The following is a 14,649-nucleotide window of genomic DNA, read 5'->3' as shown; positions in this document are numbered from 1 at the left end:
GAATTTTGAGATATGTGCGAAAATTTAAACATCATAGTTGTGCACACTGCAGCTGAGAGCCCATTTAATAATGGTCTTTGCAAAAGAAACCATGCAGTAATTGACATGTTACATAAAATATTGGCTGATCAGCCAGATTGTAAATTATAAATGGTGCTAGCATGGGCGATGCACGCAAATAACTCTTTGGGGGGTACAGCCCCTACCAGTTGGCGTACTGAAGAAATCTGAAGTTGCCTTCAGTGTTATTGGATGCTCCCCCTGCTCTAGAAGGGACTAGCATTAGCTCTACCTTTTCTGCTCATCAGAACACTTTGTATGCGGGCAGGAAAGCTTTCATTAAAGCTGAGGTTTCGGAGAAAATTCGGCGAGCCCTACGGCATCGGATAAGACCATCGGGAATGCAGTTTAGACAAGGAGACATGCTATATTATAAAAGGGAAGGCTGGAAAGAGTGGAAAGGACCTGGCAAGGTAATAGGGAGTGATGGGAAAGTAGTAATTGTGCAACACTGCAATTAAACTGTTAGGGTACATTCTTCACGGTTAATTAGTACTGACTAAAACATTACAGGTTCTGAACAGGAGATAGAACATGAGGAGGCACCATGCACTTCACATACACATACACTGGGTAGTTATGAGGAGCAGACGACGTCAGATATAGGGCTGACTGACTATGAACAAAGTAACACTGAGGTACAGGATAACGCTATTCATCCAAAGTAGGAACAAAGATAACATACATGCCAAAAGGGACCAGTGTGTGAAGGGATGCCACCATCATAGGGAGAGCAGGAAAGCCCACTGGTAAATACAAACATTGTCCAAATGTGCAGGATGAAGGACAGGAGACCAGGCCTATCGATTGGCAAACCGAGGTAAAGATGCGGAAACCCAGAAAGTGCAGTATGAGCTCTGACAGTGGACCAGAAAGCGGTCGTGACCCTAGAAAAATATCACAGACTTGTGAACGGGCTTCTGCTCACATGGAAGAGAGATCATATAGTAACAGTCCAGAAAGGGAGAGGAATGTGAGCAGAGGTCATAGCTTAACAAGAACAAGGACTAGAGAGCAAGCTAGGAATCACGACAGAAGTAGAAGTCCTTATGACCGAGAAATTTTTGTAGCTGCTGATAAATTGGAAAATAAGCTGATAAAGGAAGCCAAATGCAAAGAATTAGAAAGTTGGAAGGAATTTGGGGTATATTCTGAAATACCTGACAGAGGACAGCCAGCTTTATCTCACAGATAGATCTGTACAGAAAAGGTACTCCCAGATGGCACATATAAGGCTAAAGCGAGATTAGTAGCCCGAGGCTTTGAAGAGAGACTAGGAGATCAGGATGTCAGATTGGACTCGCCGACTGTGTGGAAAGTGAGTTTGAAGATTCTTATTAGCTATTTTAGCATCCTATTCCTGGCAGTGCAAATCGACTGATATAAAGGCTGCATTTTTACAGGGGGAGAAGTTTCAAAGGGAAGTTCTTTTGAAACCACCCAAAGGAGCCGGGGATGTAGAAGGAAAGCTGTGGAAATTGAATAAGTGTGTTTATGGATTGAATGATGCGCCAAGGAGTTTGATATTTTTCCGTGAGGTCTGTCCTGTTGAAAATAGGTTGCATTCAGTTAAAGGCGGACCCTGTGATGTTCTACTGGTACCATAAGGAGAAACTAGCTGGAATCTTTATTGTGCATGTTGATGATTTCCTGTGGGGAGGCTCTGTAGAATTTGAACAATGAGTAATCGAGAAGATAAAGAAGGAATTCAATGTCAGAAGTCAGGCTTCAAGGGCCTTTAAATACATAAGTTTAGACATTAGCAGAGCAAATTAGGAGTGACACTGAATCAACAATCTTATCTAGAAACTGTTAATCATATCCCAATAACTCAGGTTAGATCCTCACAAAAAGAGGATTCTGCTACCAAGGAAAAACGGAACAGTTGAGAAGTTTAATTGGGCAGTTGAACTGGTTGTGCGCTCAGACTAGGCCTGACACTAGTTATGATGTGTTGGAGCTGAGTACCATGATGAAACATGCTACAATTGAGGAAGCTCTGAGAGAAAATAAAGCAATAAAAATATTAAATTCAGAGAGATGTGTGCTCAAGTTTCCAGCCTTGGGTGAACTATAAGATATGAGGCTGGTCATTTTTAGCGATGCTTCACATGCCAATATTCCAGATGGGTACTCTAGCACAGCAGGGTTTATCATATTCTTGGTGGGAACATGTTGCCCGCTGGCTTGGGAGGCCAAGAAAATAAAACGGGCATTGAAAAGCACCTTAGCTGCTGAAACGCTGGCCTTGGTAGAAGCGTTAGATATGGGGGTTTACTTATCCAACATACTGACAGAAATATTATATAAGGGGCAATGTGAGAAAGGTTTGCCCTTAGAATGTTAGGTTGATGACCAGTCTCTGGGATAATGTTCATTCGACGAAAAGTGTCACTTAAAAAAGGTTAAGAATAGACCTAGCCAGCATAAAAGAAATGTTGGAGAGGAGATCTCTGAGATACAATGGGTTAACACAAGTCACCAACTATCAGACTGTTTTATGAAAAGATATGCCTGCTCTAAGAAATTTTTTAATGCATTGGAAGAGGGGTGTCTTATGTTATAATTATAAAATGAAAAAAAACTTTTTTATTTTTTAATTGTTTATGTATTTTTGGTAAAGGAAATGCGGGATCTATAGATGTGGAAATACGTGACACTATTTCCTTCTGTTTGTTTACAAAGAATGTTTTTTAATTGTTTTTTCCAAAGCTTTAATTTAAAAAGAAAAGAGGGGGACCTGTCAATATATAAATAATCACACTGCATGGTAATCTCCTTGTTAAAGACAATTACTAGTTAAACAGGTGATGGGCATTGATTAGCCCATCTAAACAGAATAAAAAGACACAGCCGGAACACTTTGTGTGGAAGCTGCTTGGAAGTCAGTAGCACTGAGGAGCTGCCTTGAAAATAAACCAGCTTGAACCAAAAGACCAGCCTGGATAATTCTTCCACCACAACCTCTTATTGTGAATAACACAAACTACTGGAACTCCCTCCCTAGCAGCACTATGCGTGTACTTACACCACAGGGATTCCAGTGGTTCACAAAGGCAGCTCACCACCACCTTCTCAAGGGCAATTAGGGATGGAGAATAAATGCTGACCCAGCCAGCGATGCCCACATCCCATAAATGAATTTTTAAAAAGTCATATGCCTTGGATCAAATGACTTATCAACATGTATTTTGAAGCTTCTTTAAATTTTAAAGCTTCTGCAAGGTCATCTCAGCAAGAATAAAACACAAAAAGGATAATGTAGCATATTGGTGCTTGGACAAATAGAATGTGGATCTGGCTTGATGGACCAGCTGGTCTTTCCCTGACCACTACTTTTGTATGTTTGTAAAGTAATGAAGCCAACAACAGCAACTTGTATTTATGCAGCACCTTGAATGCAATAAAATGTCCCAAAGCGCTGCACAGGAGTTTTATAAACAAAATGTTGACATGACTCACAAAGCGATATTGGTCAGGTGATAGGTTTTAATTAGCATCTTAAAGGAGGTGTAAAAGATAGAGAGTTTAGGAAGACAATTCTAAAGCCATGGCAGCTGAATGCACCACCAATAGTGGAGAGATTAAAATCAAGGATGCTCAAGGCGACTGAAAAGGGGGAGTGCAGATATTCTGGAAACTGGCAGGGCTAATGGAGATTACAGAGATTGGGAGGGATGAGGCCATGGAGGGAATTGGGGAAAACAAGGAGGAAAGTTTTAAAATATAGGTGTTGCTTAACCAAGAGCCAATGTAGTGAGCAGAGGGGCGATGGATGAATGAAACTTGGTGCAAGTTAGGACAGCAGAGTTTTGGATGACTTCAAGTTTACCAAGGGTGAAACATGGGTGGCTGGCCAAGAGTTCATTGCAGCTGTCAAGCCTAGAGGTAGCAAAGCCACAAAGGAGGGTTTCAGCAGCATATGAGCTGAGATAGGTGGAAGTAGGTGGTCTTGGTGATGGTGTAGTTATATGGTCAGAAGGTTATTTCAGGGTCAAATGTGACACCGAGGTTGCAATTGGGCTGGTTTAGCCTCAAGGCAATTTCCAAGGCGTGTGATGGTGTCAGTGGCTAGAGGACTGAAGGTGGGTAGCTGAAATGTGGCAATGCCACTTCCTTACCAACAAACTCATTATAACATCAAAAAGAAGAGAATGAGCCAATACACTGAAGACCCAGTGTGGTTTCCAATTAAATATAAGGACTTGAGTCTTAGCTATTGGTGCACTTAGAAATAGATAACTCCTAGCAATAGTAATTGAACAAAATGGCCTTGGACTATTAGGCAGAATTTTCCCCCCATCGGGGGGGAAGTTCAGGAGTGGGCACACGCAGGTACACCTCCGATCGGTGCCCCCAATCGGGGGTGCACCGCCATTTTGCGTGGGCCGGCCAATTAAGGCCCCCCCAGCGTGACGTCCACCAGGAAGCGGGCAGGGGGGATTCCCTAAGCCGAGAGTGCACTCTTCCGCACATGCGCACAAAAGAGCGCACTCATCTTCCTGAGGCAAAGTGCTGCCTCAGGGAGATCGGCGCCAAATTCAAAAATGTTAAAAATAGAAAAATAAAATTTCCCTGACATGTCCCCTCATGTGACACTGCCACATGAGTTGGGACATGTCCATCACTTTTAATTAAACACTTATTAAATTTTTATAAACCTACATGAAACCTCATCCCGCCCATGGATGAGGTTTTAAGCTTTTTCTGAAGCCCACCAGGGCTCCCGGCCTGTCCGCCAACCTTAAGGTTGGACAGGCAGGTCCATTAACTAGTGCAATTAGTTTTCAAATGGCCTCAATAGGCCGCTGACAGGTCGGTGGGCACACAGCTGAGTCGGCTGTGACCCCGCCGACCTGAAAATTGGAATGACGCATGCCGACTGGGAAATCCTGCCCATTGTTGTTTTGTGTACCTCGTTGCTACACCATTTTCTTCCTCTGATAGCTAGGGTGGATATGTATTTAATAGGGAATATTATAATCAATGTAATATTTCTTCAGGTTAAAATAAAACAAATATTTTCTTAGTTTTAACAAGCTATGTAAACATCCTTCCATAAATTTCGACGTGTTAATTAATCACTTTGTGACTGCATCCCTTTAAAACATTTTAATTCATTTGGAGCCATTAATGTGTGGTTTTAATAGCTTATGTTTGGATGATGAGTGGTGGGGTATAGGACTTGCCTTGCAAATTTCTAATTTCCTGCTTCTCTCTAGATATATTGTGACCATTATTCCCTGTCTTTAGCTCTCTTTCACATCTGTGCCTAGAATATTCAATGCCTTTAAGTCTGTTTATCTAAAATTGTGATACCCTGGCAACAAACCCTGCAACAAAGAGCAAATGTAGAAACGTTCAAGATTTGCAATGGGATATATTGTTGTGCCAATTCATCTGTCCTACTGCTGAGGTACCCAATCATAAATGCTCAAAGCATAGTATATGCCACCACATAGGTGCAACACAATGGTGGGACAGGATTATTTTTTAGAAGTGAAATATTTGAACCTGAAGTTGCCCACAGCAGTCTATATTGAGAGAGTCATAAATAAGGTTAAAATAATACGACCTGCAGCATTTTGGTCTCCCGATTCCTTAAAGTACCTGTCAGTGTTAAAAATGTTTTTAAACCAACTTTAATTTAAAACCGAAAGAATGAATGGCCAAATTTCAATCCCCAAATGATGTTCTGGTAGTGTATTTTATGGATCTATCTGTGATCCAGGTTTTCAAAATTTCTACTACAAACAAAAGAAAATGAAGCATTATCCTGCTATATGTAAAAATTTTGTACATTTAAGGGATAAAAGCTTTAGCTTTATTTTGTGCATGTTTGACGAGGCTTTGCATTTCTTTTCCAGTTAGTTGTTCTCAAGTCAAGAATGCATCCTGAATCAAGTGCTAAAGGAACCTGAACAGATATTTATGTTTCCCAACATTGATGGAGGCTAGAATCACAAGATTCCTGACGTATAGAAAGAACATCTGAAAGTCAATTTCTTTCCCCTCAGTGACATTTCAAAAAGAATGAGTAAATTGAACATTATTCCATGTAAGCAATTGTTGCTCTCTAGCTTCCCAAAAATTTCATGACATGCAATTTTAAATGCACATCCAGAGGGATGAGGTGAACCAGCACATAGCAAAAGAAAATAGCAGCATTTGAAAGCACATCTGATATGTTCTTAGTTCTAAGTCAAGCCATTGTTGCTTTGGTGTGGAAAATGCTCTATTTGTAAATTATATGTAAACAAGCAGGGCACAAGCTCAGCTGTGCGACCTTCCAAGCTGCTATAACAAGAATGTGACAAGTAGTTGTCCCGCAATTGTGACATGAGGACTCCCCTGTCTGAATTCTAACATCAGCCGGGATTTTCTGTGCCCGCCGGCATTGGGCGTGTTCAGTGGCGTGAGGGACAGTATGGCGCGATCGCTTTCACGACGGCGTGAAACTAGTTCATGATCATCCGCTCAGTCCGCCGATGGCGGGCCGCATTCTCCGCCATCAGACGTTGGGAACTTCATTGTAAAACATCAACATATCATGATTAGGCCTGCCCACCGGAATCATCCCCTCCCCCGTGCTGGATCGTCTGCCCAAGTTGGCGGGAAAACACAACGGTGTAGAACACGTCTTGACAAGTGTGACGTGCAGAGGTCGGGACTTACTGCCAGGGCCTTGCTCACATCGCGGACATCCGAGGAGCAGAAGATGCTGGAGCCCAACAGCAATGGCACACCAGGGGAACGTCCATGGTATGCTGAGTGGATTCTCCTCGACATGGCTCTGCAGTGAAGCAGCGCACGGAAGTTGGAAAGTCATCGTTGATGCCGACAACGGATGATGGTTGAGGGGTTGGGAGAAGAAGAGGTGTCGGGAGGGGGGGTGAGTTTGGTAGGTGGGGAATGAAGGTGTAGGGGGGTGAGGTTCAGAGGGGGGAAATGAAGGTGTCCGGGGGGTGAGGTTCGGAGGGAGAGAATGAAGGTGTCTTGGGGGTGAGGTTGTGGTGGGGGGATGAAGGTGTCTGGGGGGTGAGGTTCTGGTGGGGGAATGAAGGTGTCTGGGGGGGGTGAGGTTCAGAGGGGGGAAATAAAGGTGTCCGGGGTGGGTGAGGTTCGAAGGGGGGAAATAAAGGTGTCCGGGGGGGGGGGGGGGGGGGGGGGGGGTGAGGTTCGGAGGGGGGAAATGAATGTGTCCAGGGGGGTGAGGTTGGGAGGGAGAGAATGAAGGTGTCTTGGGGGTGAGGTTGTGGTGTGGGAATGAAGGTGTCGGGGGGGTGGGGGAATGAAGGTGTCTGGGGGAATGAAGGTGTCTGGGGGGTGGGGGAATGAAGGTGTCTTGGGGGTGAGGTTGGGAAGGGGGGAATGAAGGTGCTGGGGTGGATGAGGTTGTGGTGGGGGAATGAAGATGTCGGGGGGTGAGGTTGGGGTGGATGAAGGTGTCGGGGGGGGTGAGGTTGGGGGGGATGAAGGTGCCGGGGGGGGTGAGATTGGAGGGGGATGAAGGTGCCGGGTGGGGGTGAGGTTGTGGTGGGGAAATGAAGGTGTCGGGGGGTGAAGTTGGGGGAATGATGGTGTCGGCGGGGGTGAGGTTGGGGGGATGAAGGTGTCGGGGGGGTGAGCTTGGGGGGGATGATGGTGTCGGGGGGGTGAGGTTGGGGGGAATGATGGTGTCGGGGGGGTGAGCTTGGGGGGGATGATGGTGTTGGGGGTGTGAGCTTGGGGGGATGATGGTGTCGGGGGAATGAGGTTGGGGGGGAGATGAAGGTGTCGGTGGGGTAAAGTTGGGGGCTGAAGGTGTCGGGAGGTGAGATTGGGAGGGAGGAAATGAATGTGTCGGGTGGGGGTGAGGTTCGGAGGGGGGAAATGAAGGTGTCCGGGGGGTGAGGTTGGGAGGGAGAGAATGAAGGTGTCTTGGGGATGGGGGAATGAAGGTGTCTGGGGGGGTGAGGCTTGGAGGGAGGAAATGAAGGTGTCCGAGGGGTGAGGCTTGGAGGGGGAAATGAAGGTGTCCGGGGGGGGTGGGGTTGGGAGGGAGAGAATGAAGGTGTCTTGGGAGTGGGGGAATGAAGGTGTCTGGGGGGTGGGGGAATGAAGGTGTCTGGGGGGTGGGGGAATGAAGGTGTCTGGGGGGTGAGGGAATGAAGGTGTCTGGGAGGTGAGGTTGGGAAGAGGGAAATGAAGGTGCTGGGGGGGATGAGGTTGTGGTGGGGGAATGAAGGTGTCAGGGGGTGAGGTTGGGGTGGATGAAGGTGTCAGGGGGGTGAGGTTGGGGGGATGAAGGTGCCGGGGTGGGGGTGGGGGCGGTGGCGGGATGAAGGTGCCGGGTGGGGGTGAGGTTGTGGTGAGGGAATGAAGGTGTCGGGGGATGAGATTGGGAGGGATGATGGTGTCGGGGTGTGAGGTTGGGGGGGATGATGGTGTCGGGGTGTGAGTTTGGGGGGTATGATGGCGTTGGGGTTGAGCTTGCGGGGGGGATGATGGTGTCGGGGGGTGAGGTTGGGGGGGATGGTGGCGTTGGGGTTGAGCTTGAGGGGGGATGATGGTGTCGGGGGGGTGAGGTTGGGGGGATGGTGGTGTTGGGGTTGAGCTTGAGGGGGGATGATGGTATTGGGGGAATGAGGTTGGGGGGGATGAAGGTGTCAGTGGGGTGAAGTTGGGGGGCTGAAGGTGTCGGGAGGTGAGACTGGGAGGGGGGAAACGAAGGTGTCGGGGGGAGGTTGGGAGGGGAGAAGGGGAAATGAAGATGTTGGGGGGAGGTTGGGAGGGGAGAAGGGGGAAATGAAGGTGTCGGTGGGAGGTTGGGAGGGGAGAAGAGGAAATGAAGATGTTGGGGGGAGGTTGGGAGGGGAGAAGGGGGAAATGAAGGTGTCGGTGGGAGGTTGGGAGGGGAGAAGGGGGAAATGAAGGTGTCGGCGGGGAGGTTGGAAGGGGGGAACGGAAAACAGGGGGGACGGTGGGGGTAACAGGTGAGAAGATGGCAACTGGGGAGGTAGGTGTAAGGCGGGTGTAAGGTGTAAGTGAAGGACTGCGGAGAGGAGAGGGGAGGGTGTCCAGGGGGAGGAAGGGCTGTGGAAAGGGGAGGGTGTTTAGGGAGAGGAAGAGGCACGGAGAGGGGAGGGAATAAGGATGCAACAAGAACTAAGAGTGGAGGGAGGAGTCAGGAAGGGGGTAGGAGTAAGGCTGGAGAAAGAAGTGAGGTCAGAGGAAGAGATAAGGCCGGAGGAAGGAGTCGAGATGGGGGAGGCACTGAAGATGGCGGAAGATGTAAGGGTGGAAAAGGAGTCAGGAAGGGGGAAGGATGAAACAGGGTGGGGAGTGCAGGGGGTGGGAGGACTGGGGAAGGGGGAAGGGATTCCAGGGGGGAGGGATGTGATAGGAGGAAGGGATGTGGAGGGGGTGGGCATGTGCAGATGAGTGTGCGTGAGAGGGGTCGGATAGGATATACCTCCTGGGGAGCGAACTGTTGGTGGGCGTGCCATGGAGGAAGGGTGAAAATGACCGAGGCCAGAGTGAGGCAGTAGGGTGGGAGAGTGAGGCAGTAGGGTGGGAGGGTGATGGTTCGACTGTAGTGATAGAAGGGACGGCGAGGGTGGTTGGTGGGGACCTAGAGGCTAGCACGGATCCTGGGGGTGGGAATGAGGAGTCAGGGAGGTGAATGTGGATGGGGAAGGGATTCTTGGGAAGAGAGGGAAAGTGCACGTTCACCTGGATATCCCCCAAGGAAAGGGGTTGTGACTGGTAGGCCACGGAGGGGATGTGGAATGTGATGCCAGGGGGGTCAACTGTGATGGGATATAGGAAGTGGGTGACAGGAAAGGCGAAAAGATGGGGGAGCTGCTGAAAAAGAGAATCCAGACCACGCTGTCCAAATTGAAAGTGAAATGATAGTCGTGGTGGGCGAGATCAGGTGCTGCATGGGAGTGGGATCAGTGGGTGGGCAGAGATGCAGGTCAGCTCAGATGGACAACTGAAAGTGAACCTCAGCAGACAGCATTGAAAATGCTCAGGGCATTGAGGTGAGTATCACACGTGAAGGATCCGCGTGTGTGGGAGTGTGCTTGCACAAGGCTCTGAAAGGCCCTGCCACACACACACTTCTCCCTCAAGAATCACTCTTTGGCCAGCTGCTCTCTCTGTGATGATAGAGGACGAGGTTGAGGGGCTCACAAGCAAAGGGGACTCGGAGGGAGAGGACAGTCTCTGAGATTCCTCCGTGGATGACCCAGGAATGTCCAGTGACGCTCCTCCTCCCTTCGGGTGTCTGGGGGCCCTGGCCTGACTCCTTGAGGGGAAGGAGCACCTGGAGGGACGTCGAGGTACCCTGGTTTCCCCTCATGTTGCCAATGCAGGAACTCACCCACGGATATCACGATGGAGTGCAGGTCTGCGTGCATCTCCACGTTCTGCTGGACCAGGGTCTCCATGGCGTCCGCCATCCTCCCCTTGGAGACCTCCATACGGGCACAAGTGGGCATCACTTCATCAGAGAGCAGGCAGACACACTGCTCCAACTCGCATGCCATTCTGTTGAGGGCTTTCAACAGCTTTGAGTGATGTTCCCCCACCTTCTGCTGATTCTCCACAATGAGTTGAAAGGCCAAATTCAGAGGTTCATCATCTGACTCAGACCTCATAGATGCTTCCTCCCCAGCAGCCCTCCGAGTGCCGGGGACCTCGGTTGAACCTGCCTCCTCCTGCTGAGGACACGTGTCCATGTGGTAATTACCAGATTGTGAACTTGAGTGTGCTCTCGATCTAGGTCCCACCAAGGTCCGTGTCTCTGCACTGGAGGGTGTGGGTAAGCGCTGTGACAGGTCTTCCAGGCTAATTCTTTCCATCACTTCACTGGAGGAGGTGTCCTCTTGGCTGCAGATGAGGATGTGGACGGAGCTGAGGGAATGGCCGGTCCCTTGGCAGAGCTCCCTGTGAACCAATGTAGAGATCATTAGTGCATGGCAGCAGAGTCAAAAACAGGGGAGAGAGCACTCACAGTTGCGTTGAGGGAGGGATGATGTGGTGCAGGATGCACAGTTGGGTGTTCGCCGCCGATGCAGGCAGGGTCCACATCCTCACCAGTCAGCACAATATCACACTCCTCAATGTCAGTGAGGGGCCTAATGTGGGCCGTTCCACCCCAGTCTGGGACTTCTCCCTGTTGATGTGAGCCAGCTTCTCCTACATATGGACAGATGAAGAGAGCGTGAGCAGGACACATGGCACTGCGTGGAATGTTTGTGTGGTGAGCGGTGCTATGAACAGGAATGAGGATGTGAGCTCGAGTGGATATGAGCTTCTTGGAGACGTGAGGGTGTGTGAGAGAGTTAGTGGTCTTGTCCCTTGAGGTCTGAGATCCCTGTGGATGTGTGATGGGTTTGTGAGTGTGTGAGATTAGAGTGATGAGAGGAGTGCGTTACACTGGCAGAACAGATGAGACCATTCATCCTGTAGCGGCACTGGGTGGCTGTCCTCTTTTGCAGAGCATTGGCACTGACCACAGCTGCCATCACCTGTCATGCTGGATTGGTGATTCTGCTGCCCATTCTGCGGCCAGAGCTGGGGTAGAGGACATCAAGGCGGGTGTCCACAGCATCCAAGTGGCATTCCAGTGATACATCGTTAAGTCTTTTTGCCTTTTGTGAACATCTTCCCTGTAGTAGTCATAGGCTGGAAGCACTGAGATGTGGACTTTAAATATGGCGCCTGGCGTGATGAAGTGGCGAAGTGATGGCGTGGTGGGCAAATGAGAGCCTGTCCGCCATGCAAACAGCATCTTTCCCGGGAATGAAAAGTAATACGGTGGGTTTGGGACGATACGGCTTGAAAAACCGTCATCACGACCAGTGGGTAAAACATCGTTTTACCCGCCTGATACTGCACTTCGTGCAAATCTGGGAAGATTCCTCCCGTCCTTTCTAAATAGCACATTTATTTAAGTTGGCTTGTGCAAGCAAATTAGAAAAGATAAAAGCTTTTTTAAAGACTTTTTTATAAAGCTGCCAAAATTCGAAGATTTCCCCGAGACCATGAGACACTGGGCTCAATAAAACTGTAAAGCGGATTCAAAAGAATTAGCCCTTCCAAAGGAAGTAGGAGAAAATAATTCATCTAGCTAGGCAGCTTAGCCTGGATGAGAAGTGTTCCTCGAATGTACAGACAAGGATAAAGCATGGTAATTAACTCTTCTTAAACCGAAAGATCTGTATTAGATATTTTCAGATTAATTCTTTTTATACAATGACATCCAGCTTTTGAAATGTGGATATTCATTCTGATTTAAAATAATACATTTTATTAAAATATCTAAAGAAGTTAAAATAACATTTTAAGGGTATAAAAGTTGGATTGAAATTCTTTTAAATATTGTGTATAGATACAATATGATTTTTCTTTTGTTTTCCTATCACCTCTATAAAATAGTGCTAGAGAAACCAGGTGAATCTCTTTATCGACAATACTGGAAATGTCTAAAGACTGAAGTTGACATTTCTGTGAGGCAGTGCCAAGTTCCTTGAAAAACCAAAATTGCTTTGTCGAAGATTACACTGAAATATAAATATTTCAACAGTGAAGTGAAAGATATGGAGCAGACATGGTATTGGTGTGTGTACACATGACACCTCCTGAATAGTTGAACAGAGATTCATGCCTGTAATTCTCCAAATGATGAGGTCCCTGATATTAGCCTGGATTCCAGTGAGAATTAGCTTTTTACTAAGAAACGCTTCCCCATTTGGGAGAAAGAAAAATTGCACACCAGCACATTTAAAATTCATCTGATGAACTGCCCAATATGGCTGCTCAGATAGCAGTCAAAACTTTTAGCAGAAGCCTGAGATCAGTTCACTTTGTTGCCCTCTCTAGCAAATGTAGCATGATCAAGAGAAGAGTTGAAAATAGCTTAGCAATTGTTGGAAAATGGGGAATAAAAGTAATCTTCTGTCAGCTGAAAATCTCTACCCTCCTAAACTGTTCTGAGAATTTTGTAGTTGAATCAATCAACACAAAAAAAAAATTGCATTAAACAAGATGTAATATCAACACTTGCGTCTGTACCATTCATGGGATTCATTCGACAAAATATTCTGCTATGCATTTGCCTTCGTCATTTAAAGTAACATTTCAAAGTACTACGTTTGGGATCATGGGAATTGCCTAAGTCCCTCAGATGATTGAGAACCTGCAGCTCAGTCTTCTAAAACCCAACTTACAGAAAGAATGATTATGCATCACTCAATACGTTCTAACTCAACTGTGCAACTTCAAAAATATCTTGTGGCTCCTACCTATCACTTTACAAGTAGGAGCCTATGAAACTGAAGAACTCTAAAGACCAAATGGGGAATCATAAATTCTCCTGATACTCCATTTGTGGATTATAAGTAGCTAGCAAAACGTTAAAGGAACTCCTTTGGGGAATCCAAGAGCAATATACCCTAGTGTCAATTAATAAACATACACTTTACCAAAGCTGGGACTGTTAAACTGAGGACCAGGCTACCTCCAAAAACATACATTACATTAAATAAATAAATGTTATTGGGTGTAGCAAGATTGGAAAAATGTTTCACTAACAGGAGTGAGTTTTTTTTTTACATTTAATAAAAGTATTATACATTAAGTAAATATAATTGAATGCATAATCTATTATATTTCATATTTTCATTCTGGACTAAAACAGTAATTTTGGATTAATAATCGCATTGAATTACTATGTGTTTCCTCACTAATTCAAAGCAATAAATGTGTAATCTTGGGACCACAAGCAATAAACTAAACTTGTTTTCCCTTTTTCAATAATCTAATTAAAAGTTGTCGATAGCTTTTCACCCTGCCCATTAATTGTAATTCCACTGTCCACTATTACTGCAGTAAAAGATTAGCTGGATATACCACGTAAAGGATTTCTGTCTGCCTTAACATGTGGAAGATTGGGAATCAGGAGAAATGTCTGGTACAAGTATCTAAAATTTTATATTCATATTACCCTCATTGTTCGTGTGGATGTATAATTATACGCACGATGTATGAACATGTTTTGTTTTCCACAGGAAAGAAATTTTCTAGTTGGTTCAGGTTGAGTTGAAGACCAGAAAACTTCCGCAATCAAAATAATCAGGGTGTCGGTAAAAAAATTATAAAAGGACAAATGGTATCGGTATAGCCAATCAAGTGCTATCACATCCAGTGATATAAAGGCTGGTATTTCTGCAGGATATATAGCTAATATAAGGGCTGGTTAGCTCAGTTGGCAAGGCAGCCAATGTAAGGTTTAGAGTAATGCCAGCAGCATGGGTTTGATTCCAGTTCCAGCTGAAACAGACTTGGGACCTGCCTCCTGCCCCTGACAATGGAAAGCTATAGCAAAACACTACTGACAAGCACTGCCAAGGAAACAGATCAGGATGGAGCATCAACAGACAATGCACCAAGGATCTGCCTTAGGCTGAGCACATATAATGAATATATTTTAAAATATGTTGTGGGTGACTTGAGGTCTGAAAAATATTTCAGCAGGAAGCTAGATTTGATAACCTTCTTCTCAACTATGACTCTTATAGTTAACACCTGGTTTATGAGAGG

The sequence above is a fragment of the Cetorhinus maximus genome, chromosome 8 (assembly GCF_964194155.1).
Source record: "Cetorhinus maximus chromosome 8, sCetMax3.hap1.1, whole genome shotgun sequence".
NCBI classification, from domain to species: domain Eukaryota; kingdom Metazoa; phylum Chordata; class Chondrichthyes; order Lamniformes; family Cetorhinidae; genus Cetorhinus; species Cetorhinus maximus.
This window is presented reverse-complemented; position numbering follows the sequence as displayed.